Consider the following 13,290-nt stretch of genomic DNA (forward strand, 5'->3'; position numbering starts at 1 on the left):
TTCCATTTCAAATATCTATATTGTGAATACAATGAAGGGAGTGAATACAGTTAGTTCTAGCCCTTGCAGGTTGCTGTTGCATCTTTCTGCTTTTGTATGTCCCTGTGACATGTCCAAAGTTTTATTTTTAATGACCGTGTCCATTAAATGGAGAATACTTCTGTAATATGGCATCTAATTCCGCATGACAGAAATAATCTCTTTGATTTAGTATACATTACTTCTGGATACCCTGTATAAAATTAGTTAATGTGGCCCTAAAGGATAAAACAACCTCCATTCTAACACATGCATATTTTCTAGTCATTACCTTATGTAACCTTTTGGACTTAACAGTATGAGAATTTCATTAGACAAATCACATGGGAAAAAAATCTTATTACCTGTAAATATCTTTTATCTCACAGAATGTTGTATGTAAACATTTTCCAGACAGTTGTCTTAACCCTAGTTATAAAACAAGAAGACAATTTTGCGTAGGTCAGCTGTGAACATGACGGCTCCAAATTCATCCTTGGCATAGACCAGCTGCAACAGTATAAGATAATATTATGTAACAAAAAGGCACACCACCAATAGGCACGTCTTCAATAAACCATTCTAATGTCATTCTAATGTACTGTATGTTTGGCCTCAGGCCTTGCACGTATAGACCAAAATGGTCTGGCCTTGTTTGGTATGGGGGGCCCTATTAGTGGAGACACTCCAGACTGATCAATACTTTTCCCCATGTTAACAGATTTTATTCTAATTACAGGACACTTATATAAAATATCTTCTTAAAATGGTCCTGTAGTGATATGGTAGCATACTGAGGGGCTTTAGAAAGGCTTCTGTGCCAAAATGCTGCAAGGTGTAAATAGAAGGAACTATTTCTTAGAACAGCAGAAAGGTGACATGGTACAGTGCTACTGTCAACACAGAAGGCTGAAACAGAGAAGAGAAATTAGTAGAGTACTAAAGAAGATTTAGGGGAGCTTCACATGTATCGAATTTGCAGCGGATTTCATGCTGCGAGTTTGCAGCGAAACTCATTCTGCTGCCGATATGTAACACGGCAGCACTGATTGGCTGATGGGGACCGTCGGGAGCCGGAAGCCTCACACACAGCCGCGGCCCGAGCAGGTAATGTATGCTCTGGGCTGCGGCCGGTGGGGGCTTAAAGGGGCCGAGTTACATATCCACAGCAGAATGGAAATTCTGCTGCAGACTTGTAACCCCATACAACTTCACACTACATGGATTTGCAGCGGGTTTTGCTGCAAACCTGCAGCGTGAAATCCACTGCGAATCCAGTACGTGTGAAGGTACCCTAAAAAGTTTTAAAATTATTTTTTTAAATGCTTTTTGAATTATTAGTAGTGTTGAGCGAGCAACACTATTAACCTGGCTATTTGCTCTTCATTTACCCTTCTGAGAGATCAAACCAGAGAGGCTTATGCTGGGTTTACACAAAACGATAATTGGCCTGATCGTACGATTAACTATGTCGGAGTAACAATTTTTTTTTCATAACGATCAGCGTTTAGACGATACGATACATCGTACGGAAAAATTATTTTGTGATTGTTTTAAGATTGCGCGACCGGCCCGCCCGCAGCCCGGCCCCCCGCTGCCTGCAGCCCGGCCCCCTGCCCGCAGCCCGGCCCCACGGTAAACCGCAGCCCCCTGCGCCGGCTCGATCGCCACCGCCACCGCTCCTCCGATTGCCGCCGTGCTGCCATGCATTGATTGGCTGAAGAGGGGAGCCAGGAATTTCAAACAGCTCCTCTTTAGCCAATCAGTGCTGAAGAGGAGCACTGATTGGCTGAAGAGGAGCTGTTTGAAATTCCCGGCTCCCCTCTTCAGTCAATCAATGCACTGAAGAGAGGAGGCGGGAATTTCGAACACCCGCTACGCCGAGCAGGTAAGGTATGCTCATGGCCGGGATGCCGGGGCGATTGGAGCGGCGGGGGGGGGGGTTTGGGCGATCGGAACGGCGGCGGGGGGGGGTATCGGAGTGGTGGCGGCAGCGGGGTTGGCAATCGGGGCGGCGGGGGTGGCGATCGGGCCGGCGCTGCAGATGAGCGGGGGGCCGGGCTGCGGGCGGCCGGACTTTCGCGACAACTACTTACAGAGAACGATCGGCGAATTTTTTGCTAACGACGATTTAAGAACAAGTTAAAAGATCAAAATGAACGATTTCTTGCTCGTCGTTTGATCGTTCGCTGCATTTACACGTACAATTATCATTCGAATTTGATCGTTATCGTGCAAATTCGCACGATAATCGTTCCGTGTAAACCCAGCATTAGGGTCCGTTTACACACATAGATTATCTGACAGATATCTGACAGATTTTTGCAGCCAAAACCATAAATGGATTTGAAAAAGAGTGGCGATCTGAGTGGCGGGGGTGGCGATCGGGGCGGCGCAGGGGGCTGCGGTTGAGCGGGGGGCCGGGCTGCAGGCGCGCGATCGCAAAACGATTTTTCCGTACGATATATCGTACCGTCTAAACGCTGATCGTTACATAAAAAAAAAATCGTTACTTCGAAATCGTTAATCGTACGATCGGGCCAATTATCGCTCCGTGTAAATTTAGCATTAGGGTCCATTTACACAGAGAGATTATCTGACAGATTATCTGCCAAAGATTTGTAGGCAAAGCCAGGAATGGATTTGAAAAGAGGAGAAATCTCAGGCTTTTCTTTATGACCTCATCTCTGTTTATAGTCTGTTCCTGGCTTTGGCTTCATACCTTTAGCAGATATTCTGTCAGCTAATCTTTCTGTGTAAATGGACCCTTAGAGTCCTATTAGACGAGGGAATTATTAACAATAAATGCCTGCAAATGAGATCTAATTGAATTTATTTACCATATTACACAGAGTGATAGTTGTTAGTTATGATTGTTAAAATGATAATTTACTCCTTCTGATTCCAGCAAATGAACAAACAATGTAGAATTACACTGAACAATTAGTGAACGAATGTGGTATTACAGAGAACGATTAGTGATGATTTAAGGTTCGGCTCAAAAGGTGCAGTCATCGACACAAACGTTTATTCAATCGCCTAGATTCACATGAAACAATTATTGTTTAAATTCAAATGATATAGCAATTTTTTGCAAAATAATCGTTCTGCGTAATAGGGCCCTAACTATCGCACCTCACAAGCTTCAATAGGCCTTAGGCACCTATAATCCTGTGTCCGTTTCACCAGTTGTTCTTTCATGGTCCATTTTTGGTAGGTACTTACTACTACATACCAACTTTTAACACACTGATCTTTACACTGAACCATTTTGCACTAAAATATTAACTTCAAAATCTTTTAGTGTTCTTACTGTCCACTATACCATTCATTGATAGAAAGGGGGCAATGACTGCCACTGTATACAGCTTCATTATGTCCCCTGCAGCCCCGGCAGCATAATAGTTTAGCTCTTTACGGCAGACAATCCCTTTAAGCGGCACATGTTTTTTAATAAATCTGAAACTTCATTTGCTGCCTGAACCCCTTGTATATAGAACTCTACGCTACGCTAGTTTTATCAAGTTACTGCCGCAAACTATAGTAAATCTGTAGGACTGTGAAGATCTAGCCACCATGTATGCCCTCTGTTTTTCTTAAGTGGTGAGGGCAGGGTAAACCTGAAAATGTGTAGAACAAAAACTTGTGTTAAGGCGATCTAAACCCATAAGCTGATTTATAGTAGATATTGATACTTATACTCCCAGTGTAATTCGACCACAATTTTTACATTAACCTCTGTGTGTAACAAACCAAACTCTAAACATGCAATGCGTATATGAAGACAAAAAAATGGTATCATAAAAATCTGAAATCAAGTTTTGACGGAGGAGGATGCCTTACTACACAGAATAAACGTCATGCCATCCCTTTGAAGGACACAGTATTCAGCTTCACATACTTCCATAGACAATTGCATTCAGTAGGCAGTTTTGCCTTGAGCTAAACAGATAATATAGAAAACATGTTAAGGCCTCTACAGGTATTGCAGTATACATATTTACATATTAGTATATTGTTAAATGGTAAACTGTTAGATTTGCATACAAAATAGCACTGTGAAAGCTAAATGTCAAGGTTAAAATAAGAGATAACAAGCTATTTGCTGGGGAGGCCTCATAGAGAATGAATAGAGCGGTTGCTGTGCAGGCATGGTGAGTGCTCTATCCACTGCAAGGATTATTGCATCCCCGTTCTCAGGATTGGCAGGGGTTCAGCAGTTTGACCCTGCGATCAGCTTGAAATCAACTATCCTATGCATTGGGGATAACAAACTGAGATGGGAATACCCCTTTAGGCTATGTTCATACTACTGGCCGGATGATCTGTAGGGATGTAGAGTGCTAATGCGGGCGCATTCGTGCCCGCATCAGAATTTCCCACTACTTGCTATGGAGCGTGCAGCCGGAGACGCTCGCTCCATATTGTGCACTGACAGGATTTTCTGTGGCCGCTATTCGCTGAATAGCAGCCGCAGAAAACTGAAATGTTAGTTTTCTACGACACTGCGAGAGATCCAGGCGAAGCAACATATATTTTCGTAAAAAGTACGGCCGTTGTTGCCAATTACAACAACAGCTGTACTTTTATGAAAATATACGTTGTGTAATTAAAAATGCCAAATTTAGAACATCACATTTTTGGGTCAAAATGCTGTGGTTTGATGTTTAATTGAGAGTCAATGGGGAAAAATTAAATGTGATACTCAAAGGGTGTTTTTGCCATGATGTTTTTTCAGGGCAGTTTGGCATTTTTTGTGCATTTGCAGCTTTTTAGAAATGCCTGGGTTCTGTGTTTCTCACATAGACCTAAAAACGCCTGGGAAAAAAAAAGACATGCCTGTATGCATATTTATATTTTTATGGCTTTTCCCCAATTCTTTACTAGAAAACCTGGAATCACATGACTTGTTCTGGAAAAAAAAAACACAACACATAGCAGTAAGATCACAAAAAACCCCCACAATAATTGTAGATAAAACAGTACTGCAGAGTGTTCAGCGTCTGTTCTGCTTCACTGCAAATATCACCATGATTGTTTTTACGGATCAGAGTCAGGTACTGAAATATTCTTTATTTCTAATCTGTTTCCTTCTCCAGCTAAAACGTCACATCCCCAGCTGAGGAATTGCCCGCTCAGTGACTGGGGCGGGATACTGCCCCAGCCACTGACTGACTGAGTGGACGATTGCTCAGACGGGCCCTTTCAGCTGAAGAAGCCGGGTACGTTACGTACCTGGATCCCAGCTGAAGATGACAGCCGGCTGCTGTGAATGGGACCCGGGAGTGGCGCATCGGAGGCACAAGGACAAGTAAGTTATTTTCCTGCCCCCACCAGCCTTCCTGCAGTTTTTATGTTTTTTTGGGACTTCTCCTTTAACATAAAAACTTTCTTTAAACAATAGGTAATTTCCTTATGACACATGCAAAATGATTTTTTTCCCCCAGTTTTGTAACTATTGTGTAACTACAACAAGGATAAGGTAGTGGTTAAAGGGGTAGTGCGGTGCTAAACATTTATTCACCATTGTGTGAACTGATATGTTCTGTGCGGCCGTTATTTATTTAATAGCGGCCGCAGAAACTGACATGTCATGACATTTGTTTTGTATAAATCATGGCAAATTGCAACAACGGCCGTGATTTATACAAAATATACGTTGTGTGAAGACAGCCTAATACTGTTCAAGTTGATTGAGAGACAGGTAATCCTGCTCCACTGTTTATAATACCTTTACCCACCTGTGTCCCTTAACATCTCAGTCTCATTCTGCCATTCACTTCACAGCTATCAAATGTATAATTATTCTGTCCTCAATTGGTTTGATAAACACCGAGTCTGACTGATCCACTGATCATATGATGATATTTCACACAATTTCTCTAGTATCAACATTATAGGTTCTCCGTTGCCTAAATTCAGTTAGGTCCTTATTAAGTTGTTGGTTTCCTCTCTTAATTGCAGAGAAAATTTAGCAACTGCCTGTTGAAGAGTGATCACACACCTAGGAAAATCAATGTCAGCCACCTCCGTTACATCCTTTAGATGTCGTTTGTAAATAGACCTTTCCTACTCCTATAAGATTTGCATGAATCTTCCACCTTTCATAGAAGGCATCATATGCAATATTGTGTTGCAGATTCCATCCTCTGGTACGGCCATTATATAGATGACCTCCTCCTAATATGGCGGGGGGAACAAAAGGACATCCCACATTTTCATTCTTTTCTTAATGATAATGGGCTTAATTTAACTTTCACCACACATTCAGATCAACATTCTATATCTTTTTTAGACATTAATTTGACTGCCCACACTCTAACAGCAAAATCAGTACCTCCCTTTTTTGAAAACCTACCTCCGGTAATGGCATCTTGCATGCCTCTAGTAACCACCCATGTCATACTATAAGGAGCCTTCCCATTGGAGAATATGTCAGGACACGCCGTGCGTGTTCAGAGAATTCCACCTATCTGTCCCAGTGTGACAATTTAATACGTAGGTTGCGTGAGAGAGGATATACTCATAATGTCATCACTAGAGCCAGAAAGATAGCTAAATTAAATGTGTAGCTAAGAGAGGTAGGTCCCTTGCTAACATTCTGTCACCTACGGTCTTGAGAGAACAACCTAAACATAGCTGGCTAGCTACCGCTGTTCGCTATCCAGATGTTCCTCGTGTAAATTTATGACAGCACATGGACATTTGGTCTCTAGTGTAACAAGGAGAAACTATTATATCTCAACCTTAATCAATTGCGAAACAAACCATGCAGTGTACTTGGCTACCTGTACGATATGTAACGTACAGTATGTTGGATGTACGGTTAGAAAAGGATAAAAGGAAGAAAAGGATAGCCAAACAATCTGCAGCTTTGAGAATGGTGTTACACCGCCCCATGTCTGGACTCTCGAAACACAGAGGGGCGGAGACTGGCTCCATCAGGTCAGACAGCCTACTGGATTTTGGAATTAGACTGTTGGTCACCACTAGGTCTAAACATGAAAAATGACTTAGTATATACACTCACTGGCCACTTTATTAGGTACACCATGCTGGTAACGGGTGGTCTTCTGCTGCTGTAGCCCATCTGCCTCAAAGTTCGACGTACTGTGCATTCAGAGATGCTCTTCTGCCTACCTTGGTTGTAACGGTTGGCTATTTGAGTCACTGTTGCCTTTCTATCATCTCGAACCAGTCTGCCCATTCTCCTCTGACCTCTGGCATCAACAAGGCATTTCCGCCCACAGAACTGCCGATCACTGGATGTTTTTTCTTTTTCGGACCATTCTCTGTAAACCCTAGAGACGGTTGTGTGTGAAAATCCCAGTAGATCAGCAGTTTCTGAAATACTCAGACCAGCCCTTCTGGCACCAACAACCATGCCACGTTCAAAGGCACTCAAATCACCTTTCTTCCCCATACTGATGCTCGGTTTGAACTGCAGGAGATTGTCTTGACCATGTCTACATGCCTAAATGCACTGAGTTGCCGCCATGTGATTGGCTGATTAGAAATTAAGTATTAACGTTCAGTTGGACAGGTGTACCTAATAAAGTGGCCGGTGAGTGTATATATATATATATATATATATATATATATATATATATATATATATATATATAAACAGCATTGTGTGGACTTCTATAATATAGATTATCTACTTTTATTTTGTTACAAATCCACACAATGGTTATTACACATGATATTTATATTGAATAAGATGGAGTGTATTCACATGTTGTGTTTGTTGTTTTTGCTGCTTTTGGGCGTTTTGAACCTCATCCACTCCTGGTTTTGTTCTGTGTAACCTCATACCAGTGTCCACACAGGTGTACAGCATAAAGCTTCTTCCTGTTTCATTGTCCCTCCCCCTTTTGTTAGGATGTACGTATAAATAGAAGTGGGTATAATGTGTATAACATGCCATGATTAAGGAAGCTTATTCCGAAACGCGTTGGCGTTCTTGATACATCAATGTACAGATTTTAATATGTTACAATAAAGAAACAGTTTTTAACTGCTTGGAGCCAGACCCAATTTAGTGACCAATGTGAATGATGACAATGTCTGTACAGCACTGCGGAATATGTTGCCTCTATATAAATTTAATAAATGTAAATATAGATTTTCACTTGGGCACCATAGAAATGTGGACCCACTATTACCCTGAAAGCAACTTAGTGACAATGGCTGACAATTACTGGTTGGTGGCCTGTGCTGACTTATTTGATAAGGGGCCCATATTGATCTGCTGTATGACACAGAGTTTACCGCTATGTTCACACATTCTTTTTCAGTAAAGAACGGACACTGATTGCAATGGAATCGGCATCTGTTCTTTATTGCAGGGGCAGCATTGCATTGAAGTTTAATGGGCGTTAAAATAATGTATATGCCTATTATTTCAGGGCGCTTTACTGCGAACAGCATCCGGGAAGAATAGCTGTTCACACAATTTAACCCGCGGGTCAATTGTAAAAAATTGTACAGAAATATCGGCTGCAGGAACGTACTGAATGCAGCCCGGCTGGCTTTTTAACAGCATTCATTGCATATGTTAAACAAAGTGTGAACATAGCCTACCTGGGCACTTTACATTAAAATAGGAAGAGTATATTGGGTAACATTTATTAGCTGGTGCAAGCGGCCAAGATGGTTGCAGATTGCAAATATTGGCATGATTAATTCGCATTTTTGCCCTCTGCACTGATCACGCCAGAGAGGTGAAGAGAGGGCGCACAGGGAGACTCTGTTGCATATGGGATTTATGTAGAGGCATTGGTCAGCCTGTGCGCCATTGGGAATTTTTATGACTGGTGCAGGAAATGTCGTCACAATAAGCCCCCCCGCCACCTCCCCCCCCCCCCCCCCCCCCCCACACACACCTACCTTTTTTATTGCAATAATAGTTTTCTTATTGTAAATAGAGAATAGTAAATAATACCTGCTATCTAATACTATCTGCTAGGTGCCCTAAATACATTTTTTACATTATATTCATCCAGATTTACAGACAGATGCTAAAAGTAATACATACATGTCTATAAGAACATATGTGAAGGAGTTAATTTAACAGAAGGGCCCATATCCAGTCTAGGAATGATGATTGCTTATTGCAGATTAATTAGCTTGGAGGAAGTGTACCTCTAGAGACAACAATGAGACCTTCCTGTATATTAAATTAACTAAACAAATAGGAGACTATGAGACCCGTCCACTTTTTACAGGAATTATCTCTTTGAACAGTTAGGTGAGGACGAAATGTTTCTGTCTTACGTTTTCTAAAAGAGTTTGATTGGAAAACAAACAATAGAGTTCAGATCTTAATTTGGTTTGGCAAACCTTCCTATTTCCCACTCCACACCCTACAACCATCAAAGCCTTGTAAGTGGATGAAGACAGCTTTCTAAATGTTTCCTTTCAGGCTGATGTTACTTCCAGCAAGTGAATGTACACGGAGAAGAGAGAGCAGTGACATTGGCCTTTCCTGTAGTCTTCTTGCTGGGTGATTCATTAGGAAAAAGCAAAGGCTCCACAAGAGGATAGACTTTACGGATGAAAAGACATGCACTTCAGCTTCTCTAATCTACATACAAAACCATTCATGGCCTGAGAAGCAAAGACAGATCTGGTGATTCATACTGTGAAAGGGTGGACAGCTCTTTTAAAAGAACAAACTTTCTGTGCAAGGTTTACATGTCATAGATCTAAGTTTGTTATTTTGCAAAAATTGTTATAATATCCTGGAGGTGTATCTATGATTGAGAAGAAATAAAAACATATGTTTTATTGTGTTATGAGAGATAAGAAATAAGAGATAAAATTGTGTTTTATATTAACACATGCAAAGTTAAATTTTGGTATATAGGCCCCAACAATTTAAGTATATAAACTCATACATTGGTTTAAAGAGTAGAGATGAGCGGAGGGAAAGTGGCAAAGTAAGATTCGCTGTGAATCACGCTTCCAATTCGCTACAATGTGCAAAGTGAATTCAGAGGGATTCACTCATAAATTTGCTCAAGATGGCGGCTGCAAGGACAGCCGCACATGTTGGCTTACAGTACTGTCCCTTGGCAGGAGGAGGGGATTATGTTTGATCCCTTGTGGCTGTCCAATAACCCTCCGCCCAACAAAAAAATAAATAAAAAAATTCTGTGACTTAGAAGGTGATGTCTTCATTGATCTGAGGAGTCACTTTCCTTTGCAGCCACAATTCATCTCTTCTGAACCTGTCAGACAAACATCTTAGGCTCCGCACTTTAACAACAACTTCCACTTTTTTGTGTCTTGTGCAGTGAAGTGAGTAGGTATGTGGGTTGCCCCCTGTATATAGGATCCCCTGCTGTACCCTCATATAGTAATAATCCCCCTGTGCTGTCCCCTTAGTAATAATCCCCCCTGTGCTACACCCTTATAGTAATAATCCCCCTGTGCTGTCCCCATAGTAATTATCCCCCCTGTGCTCCACCCTTATAGTAATAATCCCCTGTGCTGTCCCCATAGTAATAATCCCCCTGTACTTTCCCCCATAGTAATAATCCTCCCTTTGCTCCCCCCCTTTACTAATAATCCCCCCTGTGCTCCCCCATAATAATAATCCCGCTGTGCTCACCCCATAGTTATAATCCCCTCTGTGCTCCCCCCATGGTAATAACCCCCTGTGCTGTCACCCATGGTAATAAACCCCCTGTGCTCCACCCTTATAGTAATAATCCCCCTGTGCTGTCCCCATAGTAATAATCCCCCTGTGTTTCCCCCCATAGTAATAGTCCCCCCTGTGCTCCCCCATAGCAATAGTCCCCCCTGTGCTTCCCCCCATGGTAATAATCCCCCCTGTGCTCCCCCCATAGTATTAATTCCCCCTGTGCTCCACTCCCATAGTAATAATCCCCCCTGTGCTCCACTCCCATATTAATAATCCCCCCCTGTGCTCCCCCATAGTAATAATTCCCCTGTGCTCCCCCATAGTAATAATTGCCCCTGTGCTCCCCCATAGTAATGCTCCCACCATAGTAATAATCCCCCTGTGCTCCTCCATATTAATAATCCCCCTGTGCTCCCCTCCATAGTAAAAATCCCCCTGTGCTCCCCCCATAGTAAGGCTCCCCCCCATAGTAATAACCCCCCTGTTCTCCCCCATAGTAATAATCCCCCTGTACTCCCCCATAGTAATAATTCCCCCTGTGCTCCACTCCCATAGTGATAACCCCCCTGTGCTCCCCCATAGTAATAATCCCCCTGTGCTCCCCCATAGTAATAATCGCCCCTGTGCTCCCCCCATAGTATTGCTCCCACCATAGTAATAATCCCCCTGTGCTCCTCCATAGTAATAATCCCCCTGTGCTCCCCTCCATAGTAAGAATCCCCCATTGCTCCCCCCATAGTAACACTCCCCCCTGTGCTCCCCCCATAGTAATGCTCCTCCCATAGTAATAACCCCCCTGTTCTCCCCCATAGTAATAATCCCCCTGTGCTCCCCCCATAATAGGAATCCCCCTGTGCTTCCCCATAGTAATAATCCCCCATAGTAATAATCTCCCTGTGCTCCCCTCCATAGTAATTATTCCCCTGTGTTTCCCCATAGTAATGCTCCCCCCATAGTAAAAACCCACCTGTTCTCCCTCATAGTAATCCCCCTGTACTCCCCCCATAGTAATCATCCCCCTTTTCACTCCTGATAGTAATAATCTCCACCATAGTAATAATCCCTCCTGTGCTCCACCCTTATAGTTATAATCCCCCTGTGCTGTCCCCATAGTAATAATCCCCCCTGTGCTTCCCCTATAGTAATAATCCCCCCTGTGCTCCACCCCCATAGTTATAACCCCATCTGTGCTGTCCCAATAGTAATAATCCCCCTGTGCTCCCCCCATAGTAATAATCCCCCTCTTCTCCCCCCATAGTTATAATACCCCTGTGCTCCCCCCATAGTAATGTTCCCCAATAGTAATAATCCCCTTGTGCTCCCCCATAGTAAAACTCCCCTTGTGCTCCCCCATAGTAAAAATCCCCCTGTGCTCCCCCCATAGTAATAATCCCCCCTGTGCTCCCCTCATAGTAATGCTTCCCCTGTGCTCCCCTCTATAGTAAATATCGCCCTGTACTCCCCCATAGTAATGCTTCACCTGTGCTCCCGACCATAGTAATGCTCCCCCCATAGTAATAAACCCCCTGTTCTCCCCCCATAGTAATAATCCTCCTTTGCTCCCCTACATAGTAATACTCCCCCTGTGCTCCCCCCATAGTAATGCTCCCCCATAGTAATAACCCCCTGTTCTCCCTCATAGTAATCCCCCTGTGCTTCCCCCCATAGTAGTAATTGTCCTGTGCTCCCCCATTGTAATAATCCCCCTGTGCTCCCACATAGTAATAACCTCCCTGTTCTCCCCCATAGTAATCCCCCTGTGCTTCCCCCCATAGTAGTAATTGCCCTGTGCTCCCCCATAGTAATAATCCCCCCTGTGCTCCCCCCATAGTAATAATCCCCCTGTTCACCCCCGATAGTAATAACATTCTTCCCCATAGTAATAATCCCCGCTGTGCTCCACTCTTATAGTAGTAATTCCCCTGTGCTGTCCCCATAGTAATAATCCCCCCTGTGCTCCACCCATGGTAATAATCCCCCCTGTGCTCCACCCCCATAGTAATAATCCCCCTTGTGCTGTCCCCATAGTAATAATCTCGCCCTATCCTTCCCCCCCATAGTAATTATCCCCCAGTGCTCCCCCCATAGTAATAACCCCCTGTGCTCCCCCCTTAGTAATGCTCCCCTCTATAGTAATAATCCCCCTGTGCTCCCCCATAGTAATAATCCCCCTGTGCTCCCCCCATAGTAATAATTTCCCCGTGCTCCCCCCATAGTAGTGCTCCCCCATAGTAATAATCCCCCTGTTCTCCCCATAGTAATAATCCCCCTGTGCTCCCCTCCATAGTAATAATCCCCCTGTGCTCCCCCATAGTAATGCTCCTTCCTGTGCTCCCCCATAGTAATGCTCCCTCCATAGTAATAACCCCTCTGTTCTCCCCCATAGTAATCCCCCTGTGCTTCCCCCCATGGTAGTAATTGCCCTCTGCTCCCCCCATAGTAATAACCCCCCTGTGCTCCCCCCATAATAATGCTCCCCCCATAGTTATAATACCCCTGTTCACCCCGATAGTAATAATCTCCCCTATAGTAATAATCCCCCTGTGCTTCACTGTTATAGTAATAATCCCCCTGTGCTCCACTCCATAGTAATAAATTCCCTGTGCTCCCCCATAGTAATA

The sequence above is a fragment of the Dendropsophus ebraccatus genome, chromosome 14 (genome assembly GCF_027789765.1).
Source record: "Dendropsophus ebraccatus isolate aDenEbr1 chromosome 14, aDenEbr1.pat, whole genome shotgun sequence".
NCBI lineage: Eukaryota > Metazoa > Chordata > Amphibia > Anura > Hylidae > Dendropsophus > Dendropsophus ebraccatus.